The 8,012-nt window shown below is 45.6% G+C and overlaps 1 long non-coding RNA gene across 1 annotated transcript; it reads right to left on the bottom strand.

Annotated features, from left to right (window-relative positions):
* Window positions 1-295: 295 nt before the first annotated feature.
* LOC102139408 (uncharacterized) lies at window positions 296-7,695 on the bottom strand. Its single transcript, XR_273060.4, has 3 exons — window positions 7,608-7,695; window positions 7,211-7,344; window positions 296-643 (listed from the first exon to the last, which is right to left on the bottom strand). It is a non-coding gene; the product is annotated as an uncharacterized lncRNA (long non-coding RNA).
* Between the last annotated feature and the right edge of the window lie 317 nt (window positions 7,696-8,012).

The raw sequence follows: 8,012 nt of genomic DNA, 5'->3' as shown, positions 1-8,012 counted from the left end.
CAAAGTTTAAAAAGTATGTAACCATTTTGTCAATTATGTTTTCTCTATAAAATAAAAAAATAAATAAACTTTGGGTATCACTGACATGTATCTTAAGATTTAGAGTTACACAAACACTCTAATATATAATTTTGGAGCTTCCACACTAACATTAAGCATTAATAATTACTGCTCAGTTTAATCTAGGCCATAATGTTATATACAGCAAATGAATTGTTTCTGGAAGTTTCTAAGAATAATTCTGAAATATGGATGTGGCTGTGGAGAATAAGGGTTTTTTTAAATAAAAAGAAACTTTTTTCTTTTTGCTCCTCCCCCAACTTTATTTTTTTTTTACAACAGTTTTAGATTTACAGAATAATTGCAAGGATAGTGCAGAGCTTCATATACCTCTCCCTCAATTTTTCCTGTTGATAACATCTTACAGGAGTATGGTCCATTTGCTATGATTAACAAACCAATAGTGATACATGATTGTTAATTAAAGCCATACGTTAGAGAATGGGGGTTTTACAGAAGGTTGGCATTAAAACTTCCCTGAGGTATCTAAACTCAGGCCTTTCACATGGCGGAGAGAAGCCTTTGCTGCCTCTGGATCTTCCCATCGCCATTCTGGACTGCCTGCTGCTTTCCCGAGTTCTCTCTGCGAAGGCAAAAATGTTTTCTGGTCAAAAAACTTGGTTGTCCATTGTGCAGCAACAGCCACATGTCTTTCTTTTAGGTGGTTCTCAAAAGCATTTTGTAATAGCAGTGGAGTGAATTGACTCTGAGTAGTGATTTTGGAATCAAATAGACTAAAACCCAGTTGTGTCATGTATAAGCTGGTATTTTATCAAGCTTTATTTTTCTCATCTGTAAGGTGAAAATGATCATAGTGTCTTCCTCATTAATTTGCTATGAGTATTGAATAAAAATGTTTCAGAAGCACCCAGCACCATGCCAGACATATAATACTAGTTCAATACTGGTACCTATTGTTAAGTTTAATAGGTGAGCTTTTTTTTGGAAGCAACTATGGTCAACAAGCTAGTCAATGAGTAATCTAGATCAGTTTGATGAAAAATAATTTTCCCAACAAAGATCAGCTTCAAAGAGCAGTGGGGAGAAGAGACATCGTTGTGGAAGCTTAAACTTAATTACCTGAAGATTTCTCTTCGCATTGGAAAGAACCAGGCAAGTATAGGGACTACTTATGTGAAAACATGTGAGGAATCCCAGCCCGGGCAACATGGTGAGACCCCATCTCTACAAAAAATACAAAAATTAGCTGGGCGTGGTGGCACATGCCTGTAGTCCCAGCTACTCAGGAGGCTGAGGTAGGAGGATTGATTGAGCTCAGGAGGTCAAGGCTGCAGTGAGCCGTGATGGCACCACTGCACTCCAGCCTGGGTGACAGAGCGAGACCCTGTCTCACAGCAAACAAACAAACAACACATGTGAGGAGGTACCCACAGGTTTTTTCTGCTTTACCATTCTGCTTGAAAGATTAAGGTATCAGTAAATGTTTAGAGCCGCAGATATCTCTATTAGAGGCATTGCTGAGGGACAGATGACGTCCCAGAGGGAATTAGGAGCATGATGGAGACCTGGCTCCTGCCTTCCTATTCCCCACCTCCTCCCTCACCCCCTCTTCCAGTTCTGCAGCTCTGTGGATCTACTGCAACACATCAGACAGGCAGGCTCTGTGGGCTGGCCAAGTCCTTTCTTGCTCTACTCCTTCTGCCTGGGTGCACCACCACACCTGCACCTGGCTATTCATCAAGACTCAGCTTGGCTCTCTCTTCCTCTGGAAAGCCTTCTGCGGTCACCACCACACTGGTTAGCACATGCTCCCATAGGTTCCCAACCTCCATCCTCAGGCTCTAACCCACTTCATCACCTCTCTGCCTCACTCTGTTGAGAGTACCATACATACGCAAGTCTAGCGTGGTACCTGGGATATGATGAGAGCTCAGAAAATGTTGCCTCGTGCCTATTCTCTAAGCATCTGCAAGCCCAAGGGCTTTTGATTCTTCCCTCAAACGCTGAAGTGGAAACAGTTAGGGGAGGCACGTAGATTTGGCCAACGTTGCCTAGCTACACCTGACGCATAAAGGAGAAAACTTTAAAGGTTTCTCTATGAAGAATATAACTAAAGCCAGTATAGGATTAAACAGTAACAGATGAATTATTTCATGCAGTGGTTTCCAAGCCCCAATGCAGGAAACAATGTTGGTCTGTTGTGAAGTTTTCCAGGTTAATGGGAATTTTCCTCAAAAAATGGCCACTGGTCTCGCGAGGGTATTCAGTGCTGTGGGCAGGGGCCCTTGGCTGAGAATGGCCCCAAAGAAGGGGTTGCCCTGGAGTCCACTTCCTTCAGCACTCTCAGGAGACATGCTTGGTCTGTCCTAGCCCACCTTCCTAAGTATTGTGACCACTATGATAATACAGTGGAGGCAGCAAAAAGGAAGCAATTCCTATGAGGTCATACAGCTACTAAGTTTTGAAATTAGGATCCAGGCCCATCTGTCTGACCCAGAGCATTTAACCTCATATTCCTAAGCAACCGGCATTTGCTCATGTTGTAGGCTGGGTGCTCAGAAGGATGGAGTCTTCCTGTATGAGGCTGTGTTTCTTTAAATAGATAAGTAGGTCATTGCTGGGATTTGGTAATTGTTTTTAACGTATAAGATTATTTGTAATAACCTTGGTATTTTCTTGACATGAAATTTAGTCTTATATAAAACCCCCACTATAAGACACTCAATAACTTTTTGGTTAAATCTTTAGCACCTCATGGTCTATAGGACAGCACCATACTCGCAGCTGCAGTACAGATTCCTATGCAAAGAGGCCTTGGACCCCACAGCAGAGGATTCTCGAGGTGTGACTCCACACACAGCCCTGAGCAGTGTGGGCTGAAGAGCCCCTCAGATCAGGCGAGCCAGCCGGCTGTGTTAGAGGAAGGTGTTCCCTGACCCTGCTGAGCAGCTGCGCTAGGGGAAGCCATTACGACTTCTCTCAGGATGATCATCTCAGCTGAAAACATTCCTTCCCTCTAAGGTGGCGAGCTAGCTCAGAGGTCAAATATGAGCTGATCCAGAAATGAAAACCCATCAAGCAGCCATGGAAACAGAAGCTGAAGGCAGACCCACACCTTTTCTCTGGCTTCTGCCATTTGAGACCCAGAGCGAGTATAGCCTTGCTGTTCCCTCCCTGGAAGTTTATTCTGTGGTTTTGGCACAAGACGGCAATGTGGGGGAGAAAGCAAAGTCTATGGATATGGTTGCCTTTTCTCCTCCAAGCCAACTAGTGCCTTGTTTTTCCGTGAGCCCGCCACTGTGGGAAAATTGCTAGAGTGTAAAGTTTCCCTCTTTGTCCCCAGCGCACTTCATTTACCAGTGAGCCAAGCTGGGAACAGAGCCGCCTCTCACACAGCTCATGAATGACTCCATTTTCTCAGGGTAGCCTGTGCCTGCCCATTGTCTAACTGTCATGGCCTCTTGTATAGGTGTTCCCTGCAGTCCAGGCTGTTATGTAACGCCTGGGCAGGGAACACTGCGTGAGGGCAAGAGAGATCAGAGAGAGGAAAAACCCAGAAGGAAACCAAGACCAAAACGTCTTCCTGGAGAAGAAGGAGGGGGAAATGCTAGCCATTTGTCAGCTCTTTTCCTCTGGCTTGTTTGTCTGAGTGATAAACTTTGATTGCTGGCATACAAAGCCCCACACTGGCTCCAGGAGCACTTCTCTTTTTAAGACAGGACATGCTGTTCCCCTATGCCAGGACAGCTGCCACCTAGGTCCTCCCACAGGACTGTGACAGAAAATCCTCCCCCTCTCCTATGGCCTAGGAGCAAAGGACCTTCCCTCTCCCCAGGCTCCACTTTCTATTTCTCCTTCTCCTGCTACATCTCTGGCCCAGTGAGCTTCTCAGTCTTGTTCAGAGAAGCACACACCTTCCGTGGGCTCGCCTGTGGCGATTTCCAGGTAGTCTTGACTCTTCATCAGGCTCAGTGTTGAGAGGCAGCCATCATTTGACATCCACAAATGGCACCCTTACCCCCATAGTTGCATCACCTGGCTGCCATGTTCTGGGCTTATGTGTTCCCCATCATCCCTTTTGGCCACACTACCAGTATTGTGGGAAAATGAACGGAGGTGAAGGGGTGTGTATCATTCTCTGTTTACCCTAGCATCCCCTGCAAGCTTGTTCTGTAGAATATCAGCCCTGGGCCAGGCACAGTGGCTCATGTCTGTAATCCCAGCACCCTGGGAGGCCGAGGCAGGATCACCCAAGGTCAGGAGTTTGAGACCAGCCTGACCAACATGGTGAAACCCCATCTCTACTAAAAATAAAAAAATTAGCAGGGGGGGTTGTGGTGGGTGCCTATAATTCCAGCTCCTAGGGAGACTGAGGCTGGAGGATTGCTTGAACCCAAGAGGCAGAGGTTGCAGTGAGCCAAGATGGCACCATTGTACTCCAGCCTGGGTGAAAACAATGAAACTCCATCTCAAAAAAAAAAAAAAAAGAGAAAGAAAGAAAAAAGAACACTAGCCCAGGAGCTACAACAAGTAAAATAGGATTCCGTGGGTAGATATCATGGGGGAACACTATATACTCTACCCAACTCTTAGAAAGTCACAATGCATATCATCATAATAAGACCCTGAAATGTTTGCAGTAAAGAAACCAATATCACTTTGGTGTAACATTTTCCAAACTTACTGGACATCTGGTCTACAAGCTCCATGAAAACTGGGACTTTGCCTATTGTTCATGGTTGAATACATCATAGCTCTGTTTGTGGGTGTTCACTAAGTGTGTTAAATTGAAGTGAATTTAACTGAATCTTCATTCCAAGTTGTATCTTTTAACCCCACGGAACTTGGGTCCCACAGAACAAACTTTGGCGAATGCTGGTTGATACCATGCACTAATTCTGTCCATTACAATGATGAGAAGGGAACACGAGCACAGGGAGACCCATGTGGAAGATTTTCTGGTCCTCACATAAGAACAGGCTGCAGGAGATTGCTCTGTCTGCAGCTCTTTAAAAGTGCCTGGCCCACCCATGAGCCACTCCACAAGGAAGAGGGTATGTGCATGTTTCTGGTGCTCGCACAGACCCCTTTCTGACTTGTCCCCCTACCCTTTCTGTTTTGCTCACCCTGTTCTTTGATCCCTTGGCTTTGGAGTCTGCCTCACATTAGGTTCTTCTGATCTGATGCTTCTCTTTGTTATATATTAAAAAAAAAAAAAAAAAATTCGGCGGAGCACAGTGGCTCACACCTGTAATCCCAGCACTTTGGGAGGCCAAGGCGGGTGAATCACCTGAGCTCAGGAGTTCAAGACCATCCTGGCCAACATAGTGAAACTCCGTCTCTACTAAAAATAAAAAAATTAGCTGAGTATGGTGGCGGGCACCTGTAATCCCAGCTACTTGGGATACCGAGGCAGGAGAATCGCTTGAACGCAGGAGGTGGAGGTTGCAGTGAGCTGAGGTTGTGCCATTGTGCTCCAGCCTGGGCAACAAGAGCAAAAACCTGTCTTAAAAAGAAATCATGAAAAAAACCCAAACAAAACAAAACAAAAAGTCTTATCTCAAGCTTGCTAACTTTGGCTTAGTTAGGTGTAAGAAAACCCTAGATTTGGGCCGGGCGCAGTGGCTCATGCCTATAATCCCGGCACATTGGGAGACCGAAGCGGGCGGATCGCTTGAGGTCAGGAGTTCAAGACTAGCCTGACAAACAGGGCAAAACCTCATCTCTACTAAAAACAAAAAAAAATTGGCATGGTGGCAGGCACCTGTAATCCCAACTACTTGGGAGGCTGAGGCATGAGAATTGCTTGAACCTGGGAGGCGCAGGTTGCAGTGAGCCGAGATCACGCCATTGCACTCCAACCTGGGTGACAGAGTATGACTTTGTCTCAAAAAAAAAAAGAACAAAACAAAGAAAACCTTAGATTTGAATCCAGATTTTGCCATTTTCTGGCCGTGAGATTTTTAGAAATTTCTTGGGCCTATCAGAACCTCATTCACCACTGTGTAAAATGAGGATAGTAACACGTGCCTCAGAGTTGTTGTGAGAATTAAATGAGCATGTAAGCCTTGCACAGTGGCTGGCATTTGGCCAGTGCTCGGCACATGGCTGCTATTATTACAATTGTTCCTTCCCTTTCAGCTCCGAGCCTTGCCGGCCGCCTTGGTTTGGGCATCTTCCCAACTCCAGGTGAGCCTCTTTCTCCCTCTGCTGGGTTAGCTCCATGAGACCCAGCTGGCTGGGATGCTGGTCCAGATTTCCTCTGCCTTTGGGAACTTCTCTCCTCCCTCCTCATCGGTCCCGTCATTGCTGCAGCCTTCAGTAGTTCCTTGGACTCATCCTTTTACCACTTTTAAATCTCTGTTTGGGGCCCCCATAGAAAGAAGTAACCCTTCATCAGTCAAATGTTTTGTAGTTTACAAGATTCTAATACAGCACCCCACTTAATCCTCATCACATTGCTCTGCCTGAGTTACCTGTCTACAGATGAGAAAAAATGTGACTCAGTGCTTGCTTCACTCACACAGCAATCAAACACCAGAGGCTGGACTGGTATGCAGGTCTGGCTCCAGATGGAGCATCTCTGTCAGCCCTCACCACAGCTGCCACCTGGATAACTGTGAAGCATAGTCCTATCCTCCGGACCCTCAGGACCATGCTACTGCCATCTACTTTCTACCTCCACTTACGATCTGGCACAGCAATAAAAGAGGCCTGCAGGGAGAGGGCATGGGGTGAAGGAAAGAGATAGAGGAGGAAAGGTAAGATATTGGAGTAAAGAACAAAGGGTGGTCTTCCCTTTTAGATGTTCTTTATACCCCATCTGCAACAAATGTACAAGACCTAGTGACACCTTCTAGATCATGTAGGGATCTAGGATGCATTTATCTTTTTAAATCACAGAGCCTGTGGATGTGGGCTCCTGTGAAGGAACAAAACATGGTCTGGTGCAGTAAGCAAAGGGCAGCACCGTGGACAGTCACCCACCTGTCTTCTAATCATGGAGGAGTGAGCCCTAGAAATGTAAGTAGCAAGGAGAGGAAGGGAGAGGGAAATCTTTCTCTGTGGAAAGAATCATGCAGTCTGAAAAGCAGGACTTTCACATTCTTCTGTGGGGGTGGTGAATACCGTTTTTGGAAAAGCAGGACCATGATAACACATGTACAAGAAAGGAATGGTCATTCCTTACCCTCTGGTCTGGAGGTACCAGGCATAGCCTGTCACGTGTTTCTCTTCCTTCTGGACCACTTCAATTATTCTTTCTTTCTCTAGCTTCCCAGAGGCTCTGAAGAAATATCTCCTGTGTTATATTCACCCAGTAGCCTGGAAACAAAGAGTTTAAAACCCTCTGACTTGTCATTTCTGTCTGCCATAAAAGAGTACATCAAGAACTTAAATTTCTACTTTTTTACAGAAAAGGGATTAAATAATACTTCTGGTCTGAGCTCAGGTCATTAGGGGCGTTCTCACTACTTATTACTGCATGAGAAACCCCTCCAAAAATGAAGTGGCTTAAAACAGCATTTGTTTCACTCACGATCTGCAGTTTTGGCAGGGTATAGAGAAAATAGCTCATCTTTGCTCACCTGGCATCAGCTGGAGCTGCCCTGAAGCTTCATGACAGACATGCAAGTGAATGAGCCTTCAGAAGGTTCCAGCTCCCAGCCTTTGTCTGTCAGTTCACTGGGAAGATGCAAAAATGAGAGCTAAAATAGTTGAAGTTCATTGGGCCTCTCTCTCCCTCTACATGATATCTCCACATGGCCTTTCCAACATGCAGCTTCAGGGTAATTGGATATCATAAAGAGTAGCTCAGTGTTCCCAAAGTGTGGGTTGCCTTTTTTTTCTCTCTCACACATTTTCACTCTATTATGCAGGCTGGAGTGCAGTGGTACAATCTTGGCTCACTACAACCTCTGCCTCTCAGGCTCAAACAATCCTCCCACCTCAGCCTCCCAAGTGGCTGGGACTACAGGTATGTGCCACCATTC

Source organism: Macaca fascicularis, chromosome 1, assembly GCF_037993035.2.
Source record: "Macaca fascicularis isolate 582-1 chromosome 1, T2T-MFA8v1.1".
NCBI lineage: Eukaryota > Metazoa > Chordata > Mammalia > Primates > Cercopithecidae > Macaca > Macaca fascicularis.
The sequence above is the reverse complement of the archived record's forward strand: the minus strand, read 5'-3'. Positions and strand labels throughout refer to the sequence as shown.